Below are 15067 nucleotides of genomic sequence, written 5' to 3' on the forward strand. Positions count from 1 at the left end.
ATCACCCAAATATTTTTTTCGAACACCGGACATAGTATAGGTTTCTGACACAAAAATAAATCTCAAGATCTTACAAATCTCTTGCGCAATATTGTGCAAATAAATATTTCTTCTTGAAACTTTTTGAAAAAAAATTGTTTTTAGCTCCTTAAAAAAATTGGAACCCACCTTGGAGCAATTACCCCAACCCTCAATCCCAGCCTTTCCTTTGTAGTATGGAACCTTGTTGTACAATTTCAAAGAGATCCATACACTTATGTTCTTCTCATATATGTTATGATGGTATGATACTAAACCCCTAACGGGAAGGATTGTGCCTGATGTTCATATGATGAAATCATAATCTTTCAGTCAGTTTAGTTGAAGTCTGGAGCTGGCATGTCAGTTAACTGCTAGTAGTCTGTTGTTATTTATGTATTATTGTCATTTTGTTTATTTTCTTTGGTTACATCTTCTGACATCAGACTCGGATTTCTCTTGAACTGAATTTTAATGTGCGTATTGTTATGCGTTTACTTTACTACATTGGTTAGAGGTATAGGGGGAGGGTTGAGATCTCACAAACATGTTTAACCCCGCCGCATTTTTGCGCCTGTCCCAAGTCAGGAGCCTCTGGCCTTTGTTAGTCTTGTATTATTTTAATTTTAGTTTCTTGTGTACAATTTGGAAATTAGTATGGCGTTCATTATCACTGGACTATAGTGTGTGATAACATTGTGTGAGGGAATTCGACGTTTGATGTACCACTGTTCACTCCAGTACAATTTATGACAATACCACTGCATCAATCAGAATTATTTTTTTGCAGTGTTTTAAGAAATGATTTTGCTTTGTTGTCGCGTATTATCTGTGAAACATTCAATGTTTTAAAAAGGCGAATTTTCTTTATAAAGTCAATGATTATGTTGACTTTTGAAGGCCAAACTTTCTACAGCCTTAAATACGCTAATGAAAGATCCAAAAACTATACCAATACATAACGACATGATTATGAAATTATAACAAATCTATTGGTTAACAAATTTTTACTCGTTATTGCAAAATAGTGAACTTAATATATCTGACATTTTCTCCCTACCCAGTTTACCCCTATACATTTTTATGATGTGGACTGGTCATTGTTATTGAATCGTAGGCAATTTGATTGGATTAAGTTGTTATTAGTTTACCTTCAAACTTGTTTATGCTTTTCATACATGACTATTGATTAATTAGAACGTGCATGAATGTGACCGGTAACTAAAATGACCTTCAAACTGGACACTGGACGAGTCAATATTATGTTTTATCAATGAAAGTTAAGGTATGAAAGGTAAGAATTGCCACTTATTCGATTTTCACAAAATTTTCGGAATATACAGTTGGAAAGGTTTTTTTTTAAAAGCCTATTGTGAAGAGTAAAGAGAAAGTTTACAAATAATACGTTTTGTTCCATTAAACAAGTCATTTTCGTAAGAGAAATACCGCAATATATTTTACGCACGACTACGGCAGGTAAAATTATTATTTATCATAATAAAAAAAAACATTTTTCAGTCTCATTGGAATATGTTGATTACAATAAATCCCAAACTTAAGAAGTAAGTAACTAAGGTCAAAATATGTCCGATCTGCCTATTTCTGCACATCAAAAGTCAATACGATCGTTTTAAAGTCAATTTCGTCTACCTCACAAAATCTTGTTAGGCACTATAGTATATATTTGTTTAGGGGCCAGCTGAAGGACGCCTCCGGGTGCGGAAATTTTTCGCTACATTGAAGACCTGTTGGTGACCCTCTGCTGTTGTTTTTTATTTGGGCGGGTTGTTGTCTCTTTGACACATTCCCCATTTCCATTCTCAATTTTACTTAAACACAAGTTATTGTCTGGAAACTAGAACTAGAGGCTCTCAAGAGCCTGTTATGCTCACCTGACTCTACTTTGGTTTTAGAAATCACGTAAAAGTAGATAAAAATCATAACACTACCCAAATAATGATTGAGGCCAAGTTTGGTTCAATATTGGTCCCATTATTTAATAAAATATCATGGTGGCCATCTTGAACAGTAAATCGGTAACAAAGTAGCAACACTTGGTCAGCACCTCAAAAGGATCATTCATGCCATGTTTGGTTTCATTCCATTCAGTGCTTCTCTAAAAAAAAGACATTTGTATGCATTTCCCCATCAGGTTCCTATGTTAAACTAAGTCCCCCCTCTGGCGGCCATCTTGGATGATGGATCGGCTGCAAAGTAACAACACTTGGTCAGCACCTCATAAGGAACATTCATGCCATGTTTGGTTCCAATCCATTCAGTGGTTCTCTAAAAGAAAACATTTGTATGTATTTGCCGTAAGGTCCTATGTTAAACTAAGTCCCCCGCTGGCGGCCATCTTGGATGATGGACCGACTGCAAAGTAACAAAACTTGGTCAACACCTCTTAAGGAACATTAATTCATGCCATATTTGGTTTCATTCCATTCAGTGCTTCTCTAAAAAAAAAAAAAGACATTTGTATAGCATTTCCCCATCAGTATGTTAAACTACCAAGAAAACAAAGGTGCCAAAAGTGAACAGACAAGACGAGTAGTAAAATTCTAGGTGAGTTAATCTTATCAAGTTTTGCTACTTACCTCTTGTATAGGATCACCACACAAAACACTCAACCAATGTTTTCTCTTCCAGAACTGGACTCTTGAAGTGATTGAAAAGAACACAAAGACTCAGATTGAAAAGAACACAGACTCAGATTGAAACACCCATAATATTGTAAGTACCGCTAGTATAAGATACATTATCATCAACAGAAATTTTTTATTATACTGTATTTATGCTTACACTTACTCTTTGGACAAGACAAGCTTTTGCTGTACACCAAGTAATACTTACCCCACAACATAAATACAAACCAATACATCAGGACTGCATCTACAAAAACAATGATCTAGAAGGGGTGAATATATACCTATCTGAACACCATCTTAGCCCAGTAACATCATCTGTACAAACTTACTACTGGATAAAAAGCTGTAAAAAACATATTCAATTGACTCAACAAAAATTTAAAACTGTCCACGAGAGGAGTACACACAGACTCATCTTACTCTTACTGAGTGGCATAGAGACAAACCCAGGATCAAGACGACCAAGATTTCCTTGCACGATATGCCAAAAAGCATGTAAAATAGAATCTATAGCTTGTGACGACTGTGATAAGTGGACACATAGAAACTGCATTGGTATGTCAACATCAGAATACAGCAACCTAGGCAAAAGTGAAGACACATGGACTTGCCCATCTTGCTGCAAACCAAACAATTCTTTAACAAAAATATATTTTATACCAAATGGAGATGACAGCAAGCACTCAATACAAAATATATCGACCAATCCATTAATGGTAGACAGTATATCAGAAGCATCAATACCATCAACATCAGGTTCCAGCATTAATTCACCATCATTCCAGCACTGATATACCGATCATGACATCATCACCAAAACCAACTAAAACCAAACCAGCCACTAAAAAACAGTTAAGAATATTAAACATCAATTTTCAAAGTCTAAGAAAAAAAGGCAAACTACTCGAAGCAATCATTGAGTCAACTGAGCCAGACGTTATAATAGGCACGGAAACCTGGCTTGATCCAAACATCAAATCAAGTGAGATTATACCAGACTACTTCCATTATGACACGGAACGCCGAGATCGTCCAAAGGACCCCCATGGAGGAGTATTGATAGCAGCTAAACAAACATTACAGCTGGGTAACATCATAAAAAGCACAGAAATAGAACTACTGACTGGCACTATTAACTTAAAAGGAAAAAAGAAAATACTTATAGGTGCATTTTATCGACCACCTGATAAAACAGATGACACCTACTTGAATAAAATGAAAGACGAAATAAATAACATCAGAGCAAAACATAAAAAAGACATATTCCTTATTGGTGGCGATTTCAACCTACCCGATATCAACTGGGCAGAACAAACTATAGACCATAGACAGTATCCTACCAGAACCAACCAGGCATTCTTAGAACTTGTAGCTGACAACGGGCTAGAACAAATTGTGGACTTTCCAACACGAAAAGAGAATACCTTAGATTTATTGCTTACCTCTCATCCTTCATTTAAATTAAGATGCAAACCCTTACCATCAATAGGAAACAGCGACCATGACATTGTCCTCCTAGATATGGCTTGTAAACCTCTTAGACCTAAACCAGTCAGAAGAAAAATATTTCTATGGAAAAAAGCTGAAATACATAATATAAAGAAAGACCTACAAAACTTTATAACTACCTTCAAAAACATCAAAGATAGAAGCGTTGAGTCTTTATGACAGGCATTTAAAACAGCTGTACAAACCACCATAGAGAAAAGAGTACCAACAAAAATTACCCTTGGAAGAAACTCATCCATGGATCAATACAACCATTAGACGCAAAATAAACCAAAAGCAGAAAGCACACAAGAAGGCTAGAAAAACTAAAAAAAAAAAAGAGACAAAGATTGATATAAAAGACTACAACAAGAAGTTCAGTGGGAGGTCCGGCAAGCCAACAAGAAATATATGGAAGAGGTCAGTTCAGACTATAGATATAATGCAAAGAAGTTCTGGTCTTATATCAAAAGCAAAGGTCAAGAATGGAGTGGCACCGTTAAAAAACAAAATGGGATTTCTGCAAAGTGACAACAAGAGCAAAGCTGACATTTTAAACGACCAATTCCAGTCAGTATTTACCAAAGAAAACCTAAATAACTTTCCAGATAAAGGAAAAAGTCCATACTACACCATGAAGGACATAAAAATTAGTACCAACGGAGTCCACAAATTGTTAAAAAACCTGAAACCGCATAAAGCTACTGGTCCCGACTCAATACCAGCCTTTATACTGAAAGCAGCAGCAGAACAACTTGCTCCGATACTCACAGACCTATAACAAACATCATTGAACACTGGTGAAGTCCCGCAAGATTGGAGAGATGCCAATGTAGTTCCACTTTTTAAAAAAGACGAAAGGCACCTAGCATCTAACTACAGACAAGTATCTCTAACTTCCATCACGTGTAAGGTCTTAGAACATATTGTACATAGCAACATGGACCACTTTGACAAAAATAAAATACTAACTGATGCACAACACGGATTCCGCAAAAGACGATCATGCGAATCCCAACTAATCGTAACCATCAACGACATTGCATCAAAATTAAAAAGCAGCGGCCAAGTAGACATCATCCTGCTATAGACTTTGCAAAAGCATTTGACAAGGTACCACATCACCGCCTCCTACACAAGCTGGAATACTATGGCGTCAACCCCAAAACCAATAAATGGATTCGCTCCTTCCTACATAACAGAAAGCAGAGCGTGATATTAGAGGGTGCTGTCTCCTCACAAGTACCAGTACTCTCTGGTGTACCCCAAGGCACAGTCCTTGGTCCATTACTGTTCCTGGCCTACATAAACGACATGCCAGAAACAGCATCTACATCAGAGACCAAATTGTTCGCGGATGACAGCCTACTCTTTCGTACCATCACCAACCAAGCTGACAGTGAACTACTTCAAAAGGACTTAAAAGCATTGGAAGACTGGGAAAACAAATGGCAGATGAGTTTTAATGCCAAAAAATGTCTTGTCATCAGAATATCCCCAAAAAATAGACCAGTGATACAAACATCGTACCAGCTACACGGTCATACAGACACAAAGGAAGCAAGTAAATATCTTGGAGTAACCATCAGCAACAACCTAACATGGGATAAACACATAGACAATACAGTAGGCAAAGGAAACAGAACGTTGGGATTTATACGTAGAAACCTCAAAGGCTGTACAAAACCTGTAAAGGCAGCTGCGTATGTATCCATGGTAAGACCTGCAGTGGAATACGCAAGCACAATATGGGACCCAACCGCCCAAAATAAAATCAAGGCAATTGAACAGGTCCAGAAAAGAGCTGCACGATTTGTGAATAACAACTACACAGACCGAACACCTGGCTGTGTCACAAATATGGTTAAAAATCTTAAATGGGAAAGTCTAGAAGAACGGAGGAAAACAAATAGATTATGCATGCTATTTAAGATCCAGCATGATCTTATAGATATAGACCGTCACCAATATTTGACACCGAATGATAACCGGACCAGAGGTAAAAACCGCTTCTTCCAAGAAAGAACAAGTACAGACACTTGCGGCCAATCTTTCTTCCTGAGGACAATCAGGGACTGGAACAACCTACCAACAACAGTTACAGCGACCAACACCGTTGAGGGATTCAGAGCTGCCCTGAAGGTATGCTCTGAAAGGAAGTAGGAAAACCAAGTTGTAAATAATTTTAATTGTATATTTTTGCGAACGTTTTAAATGTATTTGTAAATAGCCAAGAGAAAGCTTTCTGTGTTGCCCGACACTGCGTAAAGTTTTCGCGCGGAACCATGAACATTCAGTATTGAATCCGGTTCCTTACCTGGAAGAAGAAGAAGAAGAAGAAGAAACTAAGTCCCCCGCTGGCGGCCATCTTGGATGATGGATCGGCTACAAAGTAACAACACTTGGTCAACACTTGGTCAACACCTCATAAGTAACATTCATGCCATGTTTGGTTCCATTCCATTTAGTGTTTCTCTAGAAGAAGTTCAAAATGTAAAAAGTTAACGACGACGACGGACGCCAAGTGATGAGAATAGCTCACCTGGCCCGAAGAAAACCTAAAAATGGTTGTTTTGGTCCTTATTTCTGCATGAATTGGACAAACTCAATCACTGCCTTCCTTTTGTGATATGGAACCTTGTGGTACAATGTCAGAGATGGTCCATACACTTACACACAAGGAATTGTCCAGAAACTACAAAACTCCCAGGATAAATCCAAAAGCTTAGCACATCAAAAATTTGCCTCACTTGTTTTATAGTTGGACTCCAGCACTTTTTATAGTTGGTTTTGGTGTTGTTTTGGGGTTTGACTAACTCGACTTGGTTTAGCTAGAGGTTGGATGAAACTTTGTATATTTAGATAACCAGTACTTTTTATGCTGTTCGTGTTTAGGACTGGATCATACCACAAGGGTTTCAGAAATAGTACCTTTAAAATAAAACACAAAGTTCTGTTCAGCTGGAATTTACAGATCAGTTTTAATTATTATAATACAATACAAAACATCAAATTAAAATACAAATTAAAAATAGTGATAATAATTATTAACAAATACAATAAAGTTGTAAATAAATCAAATGACATTGAATAATTTAAGTTTTCCGTTAAATTGATAAAATTAAAAGAGTACATTGTTTCTATTTTCTGATTACAGTTTTAAAATTTACTTTTTACCACACATTCTTTCTCAATTAAATTCATTAAGTCGTTACAAAAAATGTGTAAAGTTTACTAACCTTTAAATAAAAACACAAAGTTCTGTTCAGCTGGAATTTACAGATAGTATTCCAACTGAACAAACTTGTTTATATAGTCCCGGAGAAATTATCCCATTATTCAAATAAAGTCATAAATGTCGGTACTTAACTTTTGCAACTTTGAAGTGACCGATGAATTACCCTTATTAAAAGTCTTAACTCCCCCAATACACTTAAAAGTAACATGTGTCATGGTGTTTATGTAACATGGTCATTCAGTTATCTGAATGTAGTGTTTATTCACATCATAAACACCACTGGCTAAATTTGTACATGGTCAATAAAATTTTATACATGGTCATTTATCTGGACAAGTGCAACTAAACTATGATTACATTATACTTCAAACTTTGAAGTATAATTAATGAAAATCTCTCAAAATAATACTCCCCCACTCCATTTAATTTTGGAGCTCCAAAATTTTAGGGAAAAAAAAATCAGCAACACAAATAATTGAGATTATTATGTAGGAATTAAAAAAAATGAAGCATACAAAAGTAAACTATATGTTTTATTCTTAAAAAACAAATTCAAAAGATTGTGCTTCGAAACATATGGAATAAGGCTTATATCTTTTGATGTTATATGTATTAGATGACTGATTGCGTTTTAATTGTTCTTATTCGTGACTTTATATGACCATTTACATGTAGTATTTTATTTGTAGCTTATTCTTTTTTTTATATAAAAAATAAAACCCCAATTTTAGTCTTAAATATTTTTCATTTACAAAAATATCTTTATTCTTTATCATAAGCATGATAAGAGCGTTGGTGTTTTAATCAATATTATTATTATCGTTTCTGTATTACTTTTGTAGTAAGCCCTCTTTTCTTGGTAGTCTGCTCGAACTCCAAACATACCCGAGTCATTTACTCTCTCTTTGGAGTATGCTCATTTTCCTGTGTATTTTGCTCCGACTGCAGAACTACTGCAAGACATAAGCAGCTCATTCTATATTATATCACTTTAGTCAAATATGTTGTCTATTTTACTATGGTTAGTTTACTAAAACATCTGATTACAGTTAAGATTTTACATTACATGGATAAGGATTTGCCTATGCTAGAATAATATTATGTTTGCTACAATCAAGGTTTTACATGAAGACTAGCTAGGTCAACATATTTAACAATAATTTAATTAGGTGATCAGCAAAATTAAATTCTCATGATTAAACTAACATTAAATTCTTGCACACAGGAACCATAAAACACATGTTTTACTTAACATTTTTATCGTAATCGCTTTAGAACCATTAAATACTTTAACAATCAACCAAGTTTATAATTACACGTGCATTTCTCTTAAAATTACTATTTATCTATTTATCTATATTTTTTCCTTATAGGACACTGTACCTTATCTCGACATTTTCTAATGTAGACGTTTTATTCTACATAATATCAAGTTTTTATGTATTTGAAAATGGGATTTTTCCTGAACTCTGGACAGAAGGACTTGTCATTGCAGTTCCGAAAAGTGGTGATTTAACGGACCCAAACAACTATAGACCTATTATATTAGTAAGTGTCTTATCTAAACTATTTACGTCTATATTAACAAGTCGCTTACTGGCGTGGTCAGAAGACGAGGAAAAATTAATTGATAACCAATTTGGATTCCGACCAGGCCGTTCAACTATAGATGCAATTTTTGTTATCCATGGAATTATTACACATGTCCTGCAACATAAAATGAAACTGTTTTGTACCTTTGTGGATTTCCGTAAAGCATTTGATAAACTAAGCAGACGGATCTTATTATATAAACTTCTACAAAATGGTGTCAGTAGCAAATTCGTTAATATGATCAAATCTATTTATTCGTCTGTCCGGCTACGAGTTAGATCTGGTGGTTTACTTTCGGACGCAATTAACAATTTACTTGGTGTGAAACAAGGGGACCCATTGTCTCCCTTATTATTTTTGTTCTTCATCAATGATATTATAGAAGATATGTCCGTAAATGCTAGTGATGACGTTGTACAACTCAATGGTTTTCTAATATACTTAATTCTTTTCGCTGATGACACTGTATTGTTTAGTAAGTCTCCCGAAATGTTACAAAAATTACTAGATAATCTATCAATCTATTGTAAGAAATGGAACATTGAGGTAAATACAGACAAAACCAAAATTGTTGTTTTTAGAAATGGATGGCAGCCAGCTAACTTCAGTTTCGTGTATGAAGGTAAAGAACTACAGATAGTGGACTCTTACGTGTATTTGGGTATGCTACTTCATTATAATGGAAAATTCTCACATACCCAAAAAAGATTATCTCAACAGGGATCAAGAGCGCTTTCGTCACTTCTGAACTCTTTAAAACATGTGTTTTTATCCACAAGTCAAGAATGTCTACTGTTTGATAGTATGGTTGGTTCCGTATTGAACTATGCATCTGAAATATGGGGTTTTCACCGTGCAAATGATATAGAGCAAATACACAACCGTTTCTGTAGATTTGTTTTAAAACTAGGTAAAAATGTTCCTTTAAGTTTTTTATGTAGTGAACTAGGTCATTTGCCTATGTATGTCTCAAGAAAACAAATTATTTTGAAATATTGGCTTCATATTATTGTAAATAAGCCACCTATTGTTTATGATGTTTATCAACTTTTATTAGAAGATGCAAACAATGGTAAAAAGAACTGGGCGTCTAGTGTTCGTGATTTATTGTTTAATCTTGGTTTGAACTATGTTTGGACTGCACAGAATTATGTAAATATACAGTTAGATGTTATAAAAACTCGTATAAAGGACCAGTATTTACAAACTTTGTATGCATCAATAAATGATTGTGAAAAACTGTGTATTTATAAACACCTCAAAACAGACTTTGTAATAGAGAATTATTTAGATTTTTTTATTAATAGTAACTTACTTACAAAATTGAGAAGTGGTACTTTGAAACTGAATTTGGAATTAGGGCGATATAAAAATATTCCTAGACATATGCGTCTATGTGAATGCTGTAATATGGCTTGTATTGAAAATGAATACCACTTCGTACTTGTATGTCCAGCCTACAGAACTGTGCGACAAGAACATTTGCCAAAATATTATTGTTCTTGGCCAAATAATTTTAAACTTTTTCATTTACTTCAAGCAAAATCAAAATCAATCACAATTAAACTTTGTAACTATCTAAAATATGCTTGGAAAATTAGATCATGTATTGTGAATTAATTGTACCTTTATTATATTATGTATTGTTCTCTGCTATCTGTTGTTTTGTCACATTGTATATACTTGTTTATGTATTGCCATAGCATATTATTTATGCTTTCGCAAATAAAATATTCATTCATTCATTTTAAGTCCTTAAACAACCAACCTCTTCTTATAGATTTGATTTTTTTAATGTACTTTTATCGTTTAAAGGTTAAAGTTCATGGCATTATTTAAAAGTTCTCATATAAACAAGGATATTTCTTTCTTTCCTTTTTACGTTTAATGAATTTGAACCGCCTGAACTTTAGCTTCTGAGACATATTACATTTTAATATAGTTACTCTAAGTTACTTTCTGGGTTTTTTTTTTTTTTTTTTTTTGCTATTAAGTAAACTAACAATATTTTCTGGTCATCTCATATTTCTTTTTTTTTTATTATCTTTTACATCAATTATCATTATTTAGTATCTTATTTACCATTGACAGTTTTCAAAATTAAATGTTTTTTTATCAACACTTTAAATGAAGCTGTTTCAGCACTTACATGTCATAATTCATACTAGTATTCCGTTTATTTCAATATAGAGATTCCTTTCAAAATTACCTTTATCAGTGACTCAATTTTCAATTTAGCCTTATTCCTTCATATATTTTTAAACACACTTAAATTTATCTTCTATCTTTTTTTCACCTAATCGCTTATTTATCTACCTTAATTTTAACTTTAACTTTTTGTTTGCTATTCAAAATATTTCTTAAATTAATGTTAACCTACTTGCTATTTATAACTACAATATTTTTACCATAGAACATACTATACATACACATATCGTGAAACAACAGTTAAATTTAAAATCCATTGTTTATAATACAAGTCCGAAATTATGTTCCGTCCTGGGCCAACCTTCTCCGTACTCCTTTCTCCGTTCTCCTGTCTCTGTTCTCCTTTCACCATTCTTTGTTATACTTTCTCCGTTCTCCATTCTCCTTTTTTTTCGCCGTTCGTCTTCAAAATATATTTTCCACAAATCTTTCTGTTCCAATGTCAAGAACACTCGTACGCTAAATATTATCTTCTTTGCTGTTTTGGATTTTCTGCTACTTGTAAGCTTCATCCACCGGAAATCGTTTCTTTTCCTCCACCACTTTTTATAGACTTTTTATATTTGGTTTTTGTGTTGTTTTGGGGTTTGACTAACTCGACTTGGTTTAGCTAGAGGTTGGATTAAACTTTGTATATTTAGATAACCAGTACTTTTTATGCTGTTCGTGTTTAGGACTGGATCATACCACAAGGGTTTCAGAAATAGTACCTTTAAAATAAAACACAAAGTTCTGTTCAGCTGGAATTTACAGATCAGTTTTAATTATTATAATACAATACAAAACATCAAATTAAAATACAAATTAAAAATAGTGATAATAATTATTAACAAATACAATAAAGTTGTAAATAAATCAAATGACATTGAATAATTTAAGTTTTCCGTTAAATTGATAAAATTAAAAGAGTACATTGTTTCTATTTTCTGATTACAGTTTTAAAATTTACTTTTTACCACACATTCTTTCTCAATTAAATTCATTAAGTCGTTACAAAAAATGTGTAAAGTTTACTAACCTTTAAATAAAAACACAAAGTTCTGTTCAGCTGGAATTTACAGATAGTATTCCAACTGAACAAACTTGTTTATATAGTCCCGGAGAAATTATCCCATTATTCAAATAAAGTCATAAATGTCGGTACTTAACTTTTGCAACTTTGAAGTGACCGATGAATTACCCTTATTAAAAGTCTTAACTCCCCCAATACACTTAAAAGTAACATGTGTCATGGTGTTTATGTAACATGGTCATTCAGTTATCTGAATGTAGTGTTTATTCACATCATAAACCCCACTGGCTAAATTTGTACATGGTCAATAAAATTTTATACATGGTCATTTATCTGGACAAGTGCAACTAAACTATGATTACATTATACTTCAAAGTTTGAAGTATAATTAATGAAAATCTCTCTATAATACTTGCAAAGAGAAATCAAGGAACAGGTTAGGAAAGATCAATGCACATACATCAATGATACCATACTAAAAGGTTTAGACTAGTTCAAAATAACACCAAACCGTTCTGAATATATATAAAATCCCGGAAAATGACAATATTGGAGTGTCCCAATTAAAGAACAAAGGCGACAGTATTTAAAAGGGAAGGCAGAAATACTAATACATAAATTTAAATCTGTATTTACAATAGACAAATCCGGAACTATACAAGAAACAACAAAACATATTGAGGACACCATACCTAACCTCACTATAACTGAAAATGGACTTAGTCTAGTAAAACTGACCAAAGACGTTGACCAATCGCTAGCCTTCTGGGCCGTATACTAGTATATGGAATCCAAAACAGAATTCTCAAAGAACGCAATAGGCTTAGCATCAGGACAGACAGTGATGTTTCAAAAATCTGTAGACACTAGAACACTACCACAGGACTTGCTAAACGCAAACATATCTTGCGTATTCAAAAAAGGCGATAGACATGCTGCCGAAAACTTCAGACTTCTTTCACTAACATCAGTTCCATGCAAAATCCTCGGAACATATTATATGCAAGCACACTTATGAAACACCTAGAAAGGCACAAAGTTTAACATCATTAAACCATGGCTTCAGATATGGATACACATTCGAAACCCAATTATAAGTCACACTGATTGACTTCATGAAAGGATAAGGATGCCGGATTACAAACTGATATTGCCATCTTCAGATTTTCAACAGCCTTTGACACAGTAACCCATAAGAATCTACTATCAACGATAGGTGAATATGGAATAAGAGGGCCAATTAACAACTGGCTAAATATGTTCTTGACAAACAGATAAATGAAAGTAATAGTAGGAGAACAACCTGAAGAAGTGATATTCGTCTCTGGTGTACTACAGGGTACCGTCCTAGAACCCTTACTCTTTCTTTGTCATATAAATGACTACCCAGACGCAATCAAAACTTCAGTCCCACTCTTTGCAGATGACTACCTACTATACAGACCAGGCGCGTAGCTGCCTATACGCTAACACGCAGTTGCGTGCACATCGATTCGGCATGCAAAAAAAAAAATGGCAAAATAAAAATTTATAGATTGAATGTTAAAGGAAACACCTATGTTGTCACTTTTTTAATTGATGAAATTTCATTAAATAACGTTATTTGGTTTCAAAATGAAAGTTTCATTGGAGATTATGACAAAATCGAACAGTAACTTGTATCTTTTACTAGATTTGAATTTGTAAGACTCAGTCTAAGACCTGTAGTTTTTGGAGCACATATTACAGTGCACGGTTCATCAGTTTGGAATGAGATGTACCAATCGGCATTAGAATTATCAGAACCCATTGATATCGTTGAAAATATGCCGAGGCGATGTGGTCGACAGACTACCAGAGCCAATATCACCCTGCAAACACTCCAAAACAGTATTGGAAAGTCTCATTATTTTTTGCGTTCATAGACCATATGATATGATAAGGGAACTGGAGAGTGGAGTCGCGTCTAGTATTATCAGAAAATCGCACTTTTGCGCTGTATCTGCTCCATCGTGTTGTAAGAAATATAACAAACGAAAAAATCTCAACATTATCTGAGACATACGAAACTGACCTGGCATGTGATTTTGACGAATTCAATTGGGAGGTCGCTCGATGCCGAACATGTACGCTAGTTCATAACATCTGGCGAGTTCTACCATGGAGATCTATCAGTGTACTAAATATGTTGAAAACAAATGTACGATCAACAATGAACGACAGTTACTAGCATTACTGCATATTCATCGCGATTTCAGTGTGAATATTGACAATTAAAGTAATACAGAAGTTTGTTTCTGCCTAGACACGAAGAGCAGATGTTGGACAATTTTGAGTAAATTCTGTATCACAAATATGTGTTGTTTATGTATTACTTTATTCAGAAGATTTATTAATAGTTTTACATTCATAATTTTTTTATAAGTCCTATCTACATATAGCTCCTCTTTTAACAGTCCTATGACCATGATCTACATATAGCTCCTCTTTTAACAGTCCTATGACCATGATCTACATATAGCTCCTCTTTTAACAGTCCTATGACCATGATGACCGAAAACCATAAAAAAACATTTTTCTGAATAAAAGGGTCCCAAAAATTTTTCGCCTCGCTACGCTCGGCGGTACTTGCTTGCACATCGTTTCTTTCTAGCTACGCCCCTGCAGACCAATAAAGACACAGAAACACCATAACATCCTCCTAGAAGATCTCAAGAAGTAGAAGTATGGGCAAACAACTTGAGAATGAGGTTCAATGCAAAGAAATGCTACAGCATAAACAAGAGTGCACACACTGAATTATCTCACCTTCTTTACTAACCATTGATATTATGTTGATAGTTCTTAATATAAAGCTTCAAATTACTATCACATAAACTTAAC

General features: G+C 34.1%; 1 protein-coding gene across 2 annotated transcripts in view; it reads right to left on the reverse strand.

Annotated features, from left to right (window-relative positions):
- Positions 1 to 6924: 6924 nt before the first annotated feature.
- Positions 6925 to 15067, reverse strand: part of LOC143069316 (protein TALPID3-like) — a 183191-nt gene continuing 175048 nt past the window's right edge. Inside the window, exons 31-32 of one of the 2 annotated variants that reach the window (XM_076243883.1) lie at positions 7394 to 11903; positions 6925 to 7085 (exon numbers count right to left, since the gene is read on the reverse strand). The gene's annotated coding sequence lies outside the window, so the exon portion shown is untranslated. Of the gene's footprint in view, positions 7086 to 7393; positions 11904 to 15067 lie in introns of those variants that run through there. The other variant, XM_076243884.1, reaches the window with a different exon arrangement.

This window comes from Mytilus galloprovincialis, chromosome 3 (genome assembly GCF_965363235.1).
Source record: "Mytilus galloprovincialis chromosome 3, xbMytGall1.hap1.1, whole genome shotgun sequence".
Classification (NCBI taxonomy): Eukaryota; Metazoa; Mollusca; class Bivalvia; order Mytilida; family Mytilidae; genus Mytilus; species Mytilus galloprovincialis.